Genomic DNA, 13,713 nt, shown 5'->3' with positions numbered 1-13,713 from the left:
CCAACCGCCATGTTGGAAACGGCGAGCGAAACACGCAGGAAAACGTCGACGTCCCGGTCGACGAGCGAATCCGGCCCGAGGAGCGTCACAGGACCTCCGGTGCGACCAAAGTGTATCCTCCAAGGAGCCCGGAATCCCCAGTCGCGCGCCGGAACTTGGCCGGAAGGAAATCGGCGCTGCATCGGATCTGCCCCCCTCCCTCCACGTCGCAGCCAATTATGCAGTTTCGTAGTCCTTCCGTCGTCCTTCGCCTTCGCGTCCTCGGCCAAGATGGCTTCGAGCGATCCTCGGGTCTTCGTAAGCTCGCGGCCGGACGTTGCGCCGTCTCGATCTGAGCTTCAACCCTTCAACCCTTGAAAGCTACCGTCGAAGAAAATCGCGTCAACGCTCTCGTGGCTGAAATTTCAACCCCCCGCATACAAAGTGTCCCATTTTAATATCTCGAAAGATATGGGAGACATGGAGAAATGTTTCAGACGAAAGTTGTATGGTTTCAAGGGGGACATAAAATAACTACATCAATTTGTCTACAGATGGCGCCACTTTCGAAATATTCACCGATCATTATTTTTCTCAGATGGAAACCCCAATTTTTTATGATATCATCTTTTCCTACCGATTAATTTTAACAACTTTTGTCTGAAACATTTTTCCGTATCTGCCATATTTTTCGAGATATTTGTCCGGAGCATTAAAAATGGGACACCCTGTATATGATTTATCTCAGAAACAAAGAAAGAAAGTCAAACGAATGCAATCAAGCGCTTCGTTGTTATCGAGTATCGGATGAAGAGTAGAGAGGTCATCGTCCGCAGCAGACAATGCAGCATTCGATGAAGACGAAGCAAAATTCGCACGGGGTGAAATTTCACGGGGTGGTAAGCCTCTGAGGGTGGACACTTTGATCGCGCGTGTCGTACGATTACGTATGCCTAAGTATTAGCTAAGCGAGCCGCGGAATATCCGAAACACCCGATTGTCCATTCCGTCATCCGATCGGATGCCGAGACGAACAGTCGCATTTTCCTCTCAGCGTGAAATCATCGCATCGCGAGAGGTCGCGTCGCGCAGCCGCGGCGACAGGGGCGTGTCGTCCTCCGAAAGGGCCCGCGGGCCCTTCGGGTGCGCGACGAGACGCGCGAAGCAACATAACCTCCCCTCTAGTCATTAAGCGTCTCCCTCGCGCGCGTGCGCAGTCTTCTGCTCTCGCGAATCTGAGAATCCGCCGTCGTCAGGGCGACGGCGGACACACTGCCACCGATCGACACGATCGACTCTTCGCTGTATCCTGCCTCCGTCCTGCTCGCGTCGCGGCAACGGAGGGACGGAGTCGAGAATAAAGGTGCGTCACCTGCGGACCTGAGAGAAAGAAAGAGGAGAGAGAGAGAGAGAGAGAGAGAGAGAGAGAGAAAGTGTCACTCATTTCGCAGCATCGATGTGCCGGCCTGTGGACCGAGTGACTCATTCCTCCCCCTCCGGTCCCCACCTTGCCCGGAAGTTGGGTTCGAATTAGCGAAATGGCCGAGCAGTCTCTCTCGCTCGTCGCTCGTGCGAGCGTATTTTTCCAGTTTACGAGACTTAGAGCGTTGTGTCTTCGGCGTTGCACTTTGCTGACCTACGCGGCGTTCGATTTGTACCAGGAGGCCTTTCTCATTTCTTTATCTTAGTTTCTCACGAGTGACCGGGGCGCCACCTAGCGACGCGACGCGGTTTCGAGCAAGTTGGAGAATAATCATGCACAGTCTGACAGATAGATTACTAATACAGCGGATAATTGGTGACAAATAAATTATGATAGAGATGACGTTTGACATAAGAACCCACCAGCTTCTGAGGTGATCGTCGCCGCCTCACGATGTTCTGCCATTTTTGTCTAACACGGCTTTTAACCTTACTCGAAACTCGTTGCGACCGACAGCGCATAAAATTCCCAGCAAGAACACGCAAGCCAAGCTCGAGACATGTATGGATCCAAATCAGCTGATACATTAACCCTTTGAGGCATAGTGGTAAGTATACTTACCATCTATTTATCTCACATTTTCATGAAATATTTCATATTTGAGGGATTCTTGTCGGGTTTTTTGCGTTTTTTAGCTTCTCATATGATATGGGAACATACATGAAAGGTTGAAAAGTGTTTTGCATAAGTTGTCCATTTATTATAAATAAACAAAGTGTGAAAAATACACATTTTTACAGAAAAAATTATTTTCCACGAACTATGAGTGAATTTTTTGCTTAAAATCAAGATTTGTGGGTTTTTGGGTCGCTGATTACGAATCTCCAGGTCCAAATTCCAAAATTAATTTTCCAAGATGGCGGATTCAAAATAGCGGTTCGAATTTTTATTAAATTAGCTAAAATTGTACTCTGGTGTTAGTTTTTGAGGTCGCTGATTACGAATCTGAGATCCACATTCTAAAATTCATTTTCCGAGATAGCGGATTCCAGATGGTGTATCATAGAATGTACATAAAATTAGCTAAAATTCTCTGGATAGTTTTTGAGCTCGCTGATTACGAATCTGAGATCCAAATTCTAAAATTTATTTTCCAAGATGGCGGATCATAAAATTTTTATATGATTAGCTGAAATTGTACTTTAGTTAGCTTTCAAGGTCGCTGATTACGAATCACCGATGTCACCGAAATGATCGCGATTTTTCATATTTATGGCCGCCATCTAGAATCCGCCATCTTGAATTTTGAAAATCTGATAACTCGTAATCAGCGACTCCGAAAACCGCGCAATACTCATTGTCACCGAAATTATCGCGATTTTTCAATTTTGCACCCGCCATATTGAATCCGTCATCTTGAATTTCGAAAATCTAATAACGGATTCGTCATCAGCAATCCTAGAAACCCTCGTATATAAATTTTCATGCGATTCGGATTTTCCGAAAAATACGTCCCTTAAAGGGTTAAGAAGAAAAGCTCGTCGAATATTAAAGCAAGACCCTCTCACTAATCGGAACATCCAGCCTAACCTCGCCTTAAACTGAAACAATTAACCGAAATACAAGAGATATCTCCTCTCGTAGCTCTCAAGTAGCCCCCGTTTTCTCCACAAGCTGTCATTCGCAAACTCGCAACGAGTGCTCGAGCGCGTTCGCCCTCTTCGAGGGCAACGTGCCAGGTGTTGAAGTTTGCCCGATCGCTCGTCGGCGAGAAATCACGCGGAAACCGAGCGAGCAGACGAAGACGCTGTTTCGACGGACCGCCGACGACCGGCCGAGTGGGCGGTCGAGATTTCAGGTGAGCCAAGCTCTCGCTCACGGAGAATCCCCTCTCTCTCCCCCGTCCACAACATCCTACCTTTGAGATCCGTGGCGGCGACCTGGGTGCCTCAGGTTCGGCTGTCGAGTCTTTCCGCGATTTCGGAACGACCCGGGCCTTCCTGCTCGTCCTGCGCGCGCGCAGCGTCCGGGCGACGCGCCGGTGCTCGTTGCCATATTCGGAGATGCGACGGAGGACCAACAACCGGTCCGTTGCCCTCCCCTGCCAAAGAGTTCGCACGGCCGCGGGCGGTACTGGACGAGGAGTCCGGCCCGCGCCGCGTCTTCCTCCGTTGAGCGGCCTAAGAAGCGCGCGAGGAAAAACGACTATTAGGAGTGTGACTTAGTTTTGAGAGTTTTGCTAAACCTGGCGCCAATGTCAGTTTTGTCGAAGACATTTCAGTCACAGCTACTGTTTCTTAATGCTTTAATATTAATCCATGTTTAGTAACAATAGATGCAGAAAAAATCGTGTTGATACCATCCTAAAAATGGAGCTTCCTAGAGAGCATTCTCGAGCATGCGTTGCTTTTGTTTCTTAATCAGAAGAAAACGGCGGCTGAGGGTCATAGAATTCTGTTAGAGACTCGTAGCAATGTTGCTCCATCAATCAAAACACATGAATATTAGTTTAGACGATTCAAAAGTGCTGATTCAATGTTAACGACAAAGATCGCTCGGGACAAGCAAAAAATGTAGATTTGCAAGCATTATTGGACGGAAATCCAGCATAATCCACTGCAGAACTTGCCGGAGCATTAAATGTTGATCGTACAACAGTTACTAAACGTTTACATGATATGGGAAAGATTCACAAAGAAGGAAAATGAGTTCCACCTCAATTATTGGAAAATGCCAGTGCGAACCGGTTGAACATTTGCATTTCGTTGGTCGCCAGACAAAAAATAAAGAGTTTTTATGTCAAGTTTTTATCAGGGTTATCAGTTGAAGAATGGACCTATCTCGATAATCCCAAACGAAAACAGTCATGGGTTGATCCACGCCAACCAGCAACATCTACTTCGAGGAGCGATATTCACGGTTTAACCCATTAATGCCTGAAAGCTCGAAAATTTCTGTTCATTTTTGAGCCTCATTCTCATTCATAGAAAGGAGAAGAATTTATGGCAAAACAGTGTTTTTTATTAAAAAATCGGGTCTGCTCTCTCCGATTCCGCGATTAAAAATCGATTTATCCCAACCAGAAAAAAAATATAGCCGATATTTATCCAAAAAACACGCGAAAATAGATGGACGATTTTTTCAAATAATTTTTTCGAATAGAAGCAGCATGCGAATTTAAATCTCGAGTCAACCAAGAGTGCGTGAAGTAGTTATACTTTCAAAACGTACCTCTTCTGTTTTCATCTGACGACCTGGCGGTTCCAAAATGACGGTTAGAAGGAGAAAAATATTGAAATATCGGGATTTCTTCAATATTTCGATTTAATTCGCACAATTATTCCCTTTCAAACCTCTTGCAATGATATGTTTGTCATCGATGAACTTTTATGCAAATCAATAATTACGATATGGCTGATTCAAGGTGGCGTTCATAAAAGGGATAAATTGTTGATTTTCATACGTTTTCTCCGGATTTTCTCCAAAAAATTGCTTTCTTTGCTCATTATCATGAACTAATGAAACTACAGATTGATACGAATGAGCTAAAGGTATTGCTGTGTATTCGACGGGATCGAGAAAGTGTTGTGTACTATGAACCGTTAAATTCGAATAAAACTGTCACCGCCGATCGTTATCGACAACAATTATACAAACTGAAGCAAGTATCGGACCAAAAACGATCACCAGTTGCGACGCAAAGTGATCCTTCTTCGCGACAATTTCATGTTATCTCATATTATCAGTGAAGCAAACGTTATTAGAGCTGGAGTAGGAAGTCTTACCGCACCCCACGTATTCTCCCAGTCATTGTTCCATTCAATTATCACTTGTTCCGGCCGATGCAACATGCTCTAGAGCAGGGTTTCCCGACCCTTTTTGTATTTCGCACCCCTAAAAATTTATTAACGAACCTTCGCACTCCCTACAAAAAGAAAATTATTCGTATGTTTTATAGTAAAAATTAGTTGTTAGGATTTTAAGGTAAGGAGTTAATTTATAATAATTTATTATTACATAGTATTGTTTTATAGAGATTAACTATCATTTTAATATTATAAAATCATTATCCATGGTATCAAGCTTCGTATAGTGATACGTAATGAATATATACAGATACACAAAAAAATATTAAATTTTAATAACATTTTTCTTAATTTGATGGCCGGATTATTCCAGAATTCATCTTAATCATTATTGATTACTGTCACTTTTCCTCGCGCCCTCAAGAATGTTTTCTCGCACCTCCAAAGGGGGTGCTTTCCAATACAATTATGTATTGTACGCCACTTTCCAATACAATTATAGTTTGACAGTTTCTAATGCCATCTATGTGCCAGGCCGAGAACTTTTCAGACTGCCCTCGTACCATCTTAAACAATACATGCACACAGTGCTGCTAACATCATCTATCAGTAAACGGCGAAAACTTATTCAAGTACCTAATAATAATATTGCAATTGCAAAGAAGCAGATAGAAAGAAAAGGACGCCCGGACGTGAAGAAAAAAAAATAAGAATAAAATAAAATGCAGGAGAGAGGAAAAAATAGTTACGCTAAAAGTACCCGCTAAGTAAATAAGTAATAACTGCGTTTCTAAATGATTTGGTCGACGCGACGCGACGCGCTCGCTCGCTCGGTCGCGAGTGCCATTTCCCGGGCATATTTCTCGACCTCGACGTACTCCGCAGGAATTTTCCCGCTGCTGGCGTCGCGAATCGAGACTGCCGCGGCCAGCAAGAGCGCGGCGAGAAACGACAAAACTGTGGCACGGCACTCAGGCCGATCGCGCCGCCGTCTGCGGGAAATTCGCGACTGCGCTCCGAATGTCCGCCAATTGGCCCAAGGACGTCGTGTACGAAAGTGAAAGGTCATTGCGCGATTCGAGTCCGAAGCCCGATGGCGCGCGGCGCGGTTACGTAAGGACGTGGACTCGCGCGTCGTCGAGGCGAACCTCGGCGACGAGAGAGCGATCGAGGCTTTAGGCTGATAACGGACGATCTCTCTTCCGTTCGACTTTGCTGTACGAGCCGACTCTTCTCGATCAAGAGTCGATCCTCTCAACCAATATTGTTTTTAAAAAGTCGACGTTCGAAAGGGTCGACTTGCAGAAGAACTCGACTGAACAGAAAAATTGAGCATTCACTCGGAAGAAAGGCGCCTTGAGAAATGGACTTTCGGGGGCAAAGATCGGCCTCCCGAAAATCGAGTCGAGGTCGCCCGAGGTCGGACCTCAGGCCGGAGGAAATGCGAGCTGCGTCGAGATCCGACGGGAGGGCGAGCTGGGGGAGCAAGCGGCTCGCGCAGGAGAGCGCGAGGTTGCGAGCCAGGTGCCGCGGTAGCGGGATCGTGAAAGTCGGCATTTCTCGTGGGATTGGAAAGTAGCGACGAGGGCGAGGGGCAAGGGAGAAAGAAAGGGCGGAGGGGGGAGGGGGAACACGGCATGATTGAGCGGCGATTACCGCACGTCGTGTCGTTAGCCCCGTCGATATTCGACACCTCGCGGACGCGCTAACTCCCGCATCTCGGTGACGGCGTCGCGCGATCGCACGACGAGTCACGCTGCGTAATCGTTCTTTCGTTACGTAAGGATGACCGTGCGTATCCCGGACGACGGTGCGTGCCGGTGCGCGACACGCGGCTGATTCGCCGCAGGCCCGCTGAACGCGCCGGTAAACCGTGCCGAGCTCTCACGCTTCGTTGACCGTCGACCGCTCCTGAGCTGGCCGCCGCGGCGCCAGGACGTTCATCGCGTTCAGCGGAGAAAACCGCTCGTGAGCGATTAGTGACTATTGGTCCTTACTGTTAGATCTTTACATTCAGACATCCAATAACGTTGACGAATTATTCAACAGTCGCTCAACCGTTGAGTGTCGTGAACGCAGCCATTGTTAATTCGCGTACGCAGCCTACCTCTTCTCTCTCTCTCTCTCTCTCTCTCCTCCCCCCCCTCCATTGCAATTGCATAATAAATTGTGTGAGATACGCAACAGCCAATGGGCGGTCGACGAAGCGAAGCGAGCTGACGAATACGTAGAGTCGCGAGTCGCGCTTATTTGGCGTGCTACTTCGTCGACTCAAACTTCATTAATTTTACGTATAACTTCGCCGGCCAGTTGCGCAAATAATAAATGATCATTTGTTTAAAGGTCCGGTTATCGTATCGAATATAGTAGAGAAATGTCTTCGGCGCGGCTCAAAGTGCCCCGACTTTGCGTGTGTGCAATTTTGCTAACCGCTTGCTGTGTAATAAATATTTCTTTAATTTTTTTAACGTGATTTTATATATTAGTAATTTTTACATTATATATTAATAATTGTTTAAAGTGATTTTATATATGTTATTTATTATTTTTATATATATTATATATAATATATATACATATATATAATAATATACATTATGTCCGGGATCTTTTGGAAACCAAAAATTGTGAAGATTAATCAGATGAAACTGAGAAGAAAAGTCAAGTATCATTTTGCAAAAAATCTCTATAATTATTAAGTTATTAATGATTGAAAATAACCACATTTAGAAGCTCTTTTATTTAATCGGTTGACTTGAAAATTCGCGTACTTATTTGCAAAATGGTAAAGCACTTTTCTGTTCAGAATGACATAACCTACAATTGTACGACGGCTACTGTGTCTAGCGATAGATATGAGTACATTGAACTTTGAACCCTGAATCTTGAACCTGTCGCTAGGCACAAATGCTGTCGTATAATTGTAGATTAGGTCATTCTGGACAAAAAGATACTTTACCATTTTGCAAATAAATACGCGAATTTTCAAATTGTCATATTAATTAAAAGAGCCTCTAAACGTGGTCACTTTCAATCATTAATAACTATTGCGATATATATATATATATATTATTTTTAAAGTGACTTTATACACATTATATATTAACAATTTTTCTAAAGCGATCTTATAATTTATAATGCTGTACAATTATAATTTATTCGGAATATCTAGCCTGTACTGTACCGGGGGGGGGGGGAGAGGAGAAGGGCAATTATTATTCATCGTGTCTTTTGCGACTCAAACTCAAACTTAACCGGAGACGCAAACTGTGACAACTCGTCTCTCTACGGTTGAACTTTGAAATAACAGACGGAGATGCGCAGTCGACGTTGGTCGATCGCCCGTTTCAATCAAACTATGCAACTCCTCTTCAAGCACCCTCGATCATCCCCCGAAATCCCAAGCGCGACGACCCTCCCGCGGGCGAGAGGGAGATCAACCCGTCGACGGGCCGTCGCGTCGGGCGCGAAAGCGAAACGTCGCCAGATGGAATTATTCTCGCGCGCCTCGCAGGACCTCGTAGGACTCTCTCGCGACTCTCCGTCCGTCGTGCGTTTCGCCGACGGAGAGTTTCGAGTGGTCTTTCCAGTTCGCAACGCGACCAAAATGGCCCGGCGGTGTATACACGCTTCTCCCCTCCCTCTCTGGCCGTTTCTCCTCTTCCGCCTCCTTTGATCTTCTCCCCGTCCTCCTCCACCTCGCCTCGCCGCGCCTCGCCTCCTCTCGTCGTCATCGCCGTCGTCATTGTCTTCTCTCGCTCCGGATCGCGGCCTCCTCGCCGGCTCTCCCGCGCCCCGCGAGTCTTCCGTGTCCGGCTGCGGCCGGCCGTAAATGGCGAGAGCAGAAGGCCTTGGGCGCCCACGCCCCCGCTGCCTCTCTCTCTCTCTCTCTCTATCTATCTATCTTTCTCCCACTGTCTCTTTCTTCTCTCGCGCAGCCCCCTCCCGGCCGCCCCGCCGCGGATCATCGCGCGCTCCCTTATCTCCGACAGCGCGAAATCCCCGGCCGCCGTCTGTCTGTCGCTCCTCCGGCTGGCCGATCGCCCTGGTGCCTCTTCGAGGCAGCTGATGATCAAAGGGACAGACGCAATCAGACGATGAAGAGACGGCCCCGTCGTCACCCCCCGGGGCCGAGCTCGAAGGGGGAAACGCGGCTCTCCACACTCGGCTCTCGCGACTCGGCGAGCGCGTGTCATTTCCTTCCCGCTCGTTACCGAGTCGTGTTGTGCACCTCGCTGTTTTCACACTCCACATTCCGGAGGATCAGGTTTTCCGTTCGACCTGCCTGTGCTTAACGGGAAACAGGCGAACACACAACATGCGGGCGCGCGCTCGCTTTGTACGGCAACTTGCCGTCGGCACGGAGAGGCAATCACAAACGACGAAGAGTGGGGCTTCAAGTTTAACGCCGAGGCCTGGCGCTTCTTCGAAACTCCGGAGCTCCTCGAGCCTGCTGTGCCTACCCGAATGACGGAATTCCGAGGTGGTCGACATCAACAGTCGAGTATCTTTCAAACGGTACTAATCGCATTCCTTCGAACTCGTCCCGTCGGGACCGTCGGCTAGAAATTTTGGTCAGATCTGTCTGTTATTGACGAGGACTTAATAGGATGAGTCGAAAGGTAATTCCAATTAAGTCAAACCCTGTAATGTCCTGGTTACAATAAAACATAACCTTTGTAAGGTTACAATGATTGGATCCATATTAGGACCTTGATGTATCAACTTGATAAGGTCGGGTTGGTCGGACCCTTGCCGGGATTTTTATTCACTCTACTTGATGTGGCTCGCGTCATCAGGTTTTAACAAGTTACAGTTAATTATTTTTTTCCATGTTTGTACGTTTCCGACGTCGAAGCAATCCGAATACCGACATTGGGTCTTCGATGTTGATTCGACGTCGTACGAACCAAATGTCTCTGACTCTGGGCAGAGGATTTGGATCTTAATCTGAAATAAAATGTGAGAAGGATTCAACAACTTGATAAGGACCTGACTATGAATCCTTAATAAGATCCTGATGCCCACGCTGCGTTACATGACTTAGTGGGACCTAGCAGTATTACCTTATCCGGACTTGATGACCAAATGAGGTTAACCTGATCAGGACCAAGGGATAAATCTCTAGCCGGGCGATCCTGTCTAGTTTATAGGATCATCGCATCTGATTTATCGTAGCGAATTATACCGCGCGGAGGGAGAGAAATGTTTGGTTGGATAAACCAGCTCTCTCTTTCTGGTGGAATATCAACGACTCAGAAATCCCCATTAAAGACAGCAGAAAATTCCGCTCAAGAGTTGATCCGAAATTCTGACAATTGTGGCCGAATTCTGATAACTCCAACCGGGATTGTATCGTTTATATTACGCCAGAAAATTGCCTTTGTTCCCCCCTCCCGTGCAAAGCTTTAAGTATATCAAATACTACGTCCAATAATCTTCACCCTTCGCCCCTCCCCCCAAACTGAGCTCGAGAGCGACGAAGAATCCAGAAGAAAACTAGAGGAACGATCGTAATCCTTCGAGGAAAGGAGACGCGAGTCGCCGAAACCACGGCGACCTCTTCGCGTCCATCTCTTAATTATCATCATTACCGTTGTTAAGTCCTACCGAGTGATACCTCGAGTAAAAGTTGCAAGAAATGTTGAGCTATCGCTTGCTAAGCAAAGCATCGCGCGTAGAGGCGAGGTGGCGGCCGAACAGCTGATATTAAATCTGGAATCCAAAAGTGGATGAGAAAGAGCGACCCGGCCGCTGAATAATGGATGAAAGGGCGAACACCACGTTGCGCATTCACAATCGCGCCCAACTCGATCAGATTTCTGTGATTCCCGGTGGTTGCCGGCGATTACTTCAGCGTCGACTTTGTCGTCGTCGACACGCATCTACGCACCGAAACAGACTTTCACGACCGCGTTACCGCTTTATGAGCGGGAGACGGAATATTCCGCGCTTACTTTTACAACATTTGTAATACCCACGGCCAACGGGAAATTCCGCAAAACGTACCGCTTATTGATCGCCTTTATTGCGTCGCTGCGACTTAATTTCCGAGAAGGGATTTCCGAGGAAAATCACATCTGTGACAATTGCTCGCAAAGTCTGCAGAAAGCGGTTCATTTCCTTCTCTCGCGTGTTATATATTTAATTTTATACTTCATATTTATTTTATTACCTATATTTATTTTGTTTTAATTAAAAAACAGACTTTTGTTTAATGGTATTTTATTTCCTAATTAAGTTTTTAAGAAAGGAAATATGTTTCGTTTCCGTAACTTTAATCTCGAGGATGTAAATTCCGCAGTTTCTGCTTGCGCGGCCAAAGAATGCTTTTATGAATAGAAAAGTCAACTTTTATATAAGACAAATTTCACATAAAAATAGATACAATTTTTATAATTATTTTAATCAGTAATTTTAATGTTTATCTCTAAAATTAAAAAATATTCTTTTTAGCTTCAAGTTTCCAAGAACAAAAATATCTAATTTCTGTAATTTTAATGTTTACTTTTATAATTAAAAAATATTCTGTTTAGTTTCTCATACGAGCTGCGATTTTAATTAATTTCTTAGCCAAGTTTCCAAAAACGAAAATATCTTATTTCTGTAATTCTAATGTTTATTTCTTTAATTAAGAAGAAATATATCTTTTCTTTTATACAAGTTGTAATTTCAACTAAACGCATATTTATTTAAATTGTTTGTATTTTACTTTTACCCCCTCATGGTTTTTAAATTAATCACGTCAGTACAATCTAGGAGACTACGTGGTATAATTTAAGCACCTTGCCAAAATTGCTTGCAGAGGTTTTAAAAAAGACGTAACGCGTGTCGATAACAAAGTCGATAACAAAGTCGGTGGCGTGGGAGAAGGGGGGGAAGGAGGAAGGGTGCAACCCACGGGAAGCGGTCGCGGGAAAACGCGTCCTTCCGAGGCGGCCGGCCAGCCGTAGGAGGATCGTGCAGTCGCGAATAGAGACGCGGTGGGAAGAGAAAAAACTCTCTCTCTCTCTCTCTCCCCCTCTCTTAATATTCCAACATTTACAATTTTACACGTCAAGTGTTAATCTGACAATAAAACGAACCAGAATCAAATATGCTTCGTACCAGCTAATTTCTGGCCGCTTGAGGGGACAAGTCCCAAAGCGCGCGATGAATGATACTTTCTTCCCCCCCCCCCTCTTCCCCGGAGAATAATCGCGGAGCGCGGAAACGAATAGCGGTTCTAACCCGGCCGACGCGACGGCAGTTGAGAAACGGCTCGCGCGCATCCCCCGAGGCCGCCTCGCAGTGGACTTAACGGGCGTCGGTGGCGGGATGTTGGGGGTGCGGAAAAAGTTAAATGCCTATCATGCGAACCCCTCTGAGGAGTCGTCGCCTCCCCGCCGCCCCCCCCCCCGCACCCTCCCGCGAAGCCCACGGCTGTTGAGCGCAGGTGCGCCGCTTTGAGGGTTGGAGCGTCCGGTCGCCTCGCTGAGTGCCATTAAATGGATACCTCGGTTCTTGCCTGCGCATGAGAAGGGAGGAGGGGGGGGCATGAGAGAAGGGCAGTTTCGCAGTTTAGAGAAAGAAGGACGTGCTTCGGGACCCTCCCGCTCTCCCGTCTTTTTCTCTCGGGCACGCATCTCGCACGTTTTGATCGAGATAGAAAGAGAAAGCAAGCAGAGAAACGGAGAGGAGAGAAAGAAAAGGAAAAGGGAGAGAGTCAAAGGCGCGAAAGGACTCTCTCTCCCCACCCCGAAACATGTCACATGTAGGAAAATAAACAAACAACGGAGAGAGGGAGTCGAGAGGATGGACCGTTAAAGGCGACCGATCGAGAGGCCGCGACGGGCGAGGAAGGAGACAACTTCAGCTTCGGCAAGCACATACGAGAGAAAGAGACAGATAGAGAAAGGATCCGCTCGACACCGATCGATCACGAAAACCGCCGCGGCGAGATGGATCCTCCGGCGGCTACAAGCCACCGCGCACGGCTACCGCCCGGTCCCGCGAGTAACAAGTAAAAAGATCACAAGGCCCCCTCCCCCCTCCCCCTAAGAGCAGGAAGTTCTCGTCGGCGAGAGCACGCTCGGCTACCTGTGTCCGTCACATCTGCCGGCGCTGCGCTGCCGCTCAGGAAAAAGCCCGTTTCGCCTCCCACGATTTGTCAAGCGGGCGAATTGAGCGACTAGCTAGGAGGGGGAGGGGAGGGGGCGGAGGGGGTGGCCGAATAGAGGCTCTGGCAGGGGACGCAGGTAAGGACGCGCGCGAAGGCTCCGTCGCGGCGCGCTCGCGAGTGGGGCGAGGAAAAAGCGTTGACGGAGAGGAGAGGAGAGGAGAGAAGAGCGCAGCGGCGGCGGCGGCGGCGGCGGCAGCAGCAACAGGACGCGGAGGAGGAGGAGGAGGAGGTGCAGCAGCAGGGGAGGTGGCGGAGGGGGGCAGGAGGAGGAACGGCGGGTTTAGTTCGTGCGTCGCGCCGAGGCCGCCGAGGGGGGCTCCGTCGTCGCAGGTGAAACGCTCTCC

Source organism: Harpegnathos saltator, unplaced genomic scaffold (genome assembly GCF_003227715.2).
Source record: "Harpegnathos saltator strain DR-91 unplaced genomic scaffold, Hsal_v8.6 scaffold26, whole genome shotgun sequence".
Taxonomy (NCBI): Eukaryota; Metazoa; Arthropoda; class Insecta; order Hymenoptera; family Formicidae; genus Harpegnathos; species Harpegnathos saltator.
This window is presented reverse-complemented; position numbering follows the sequence as displayed.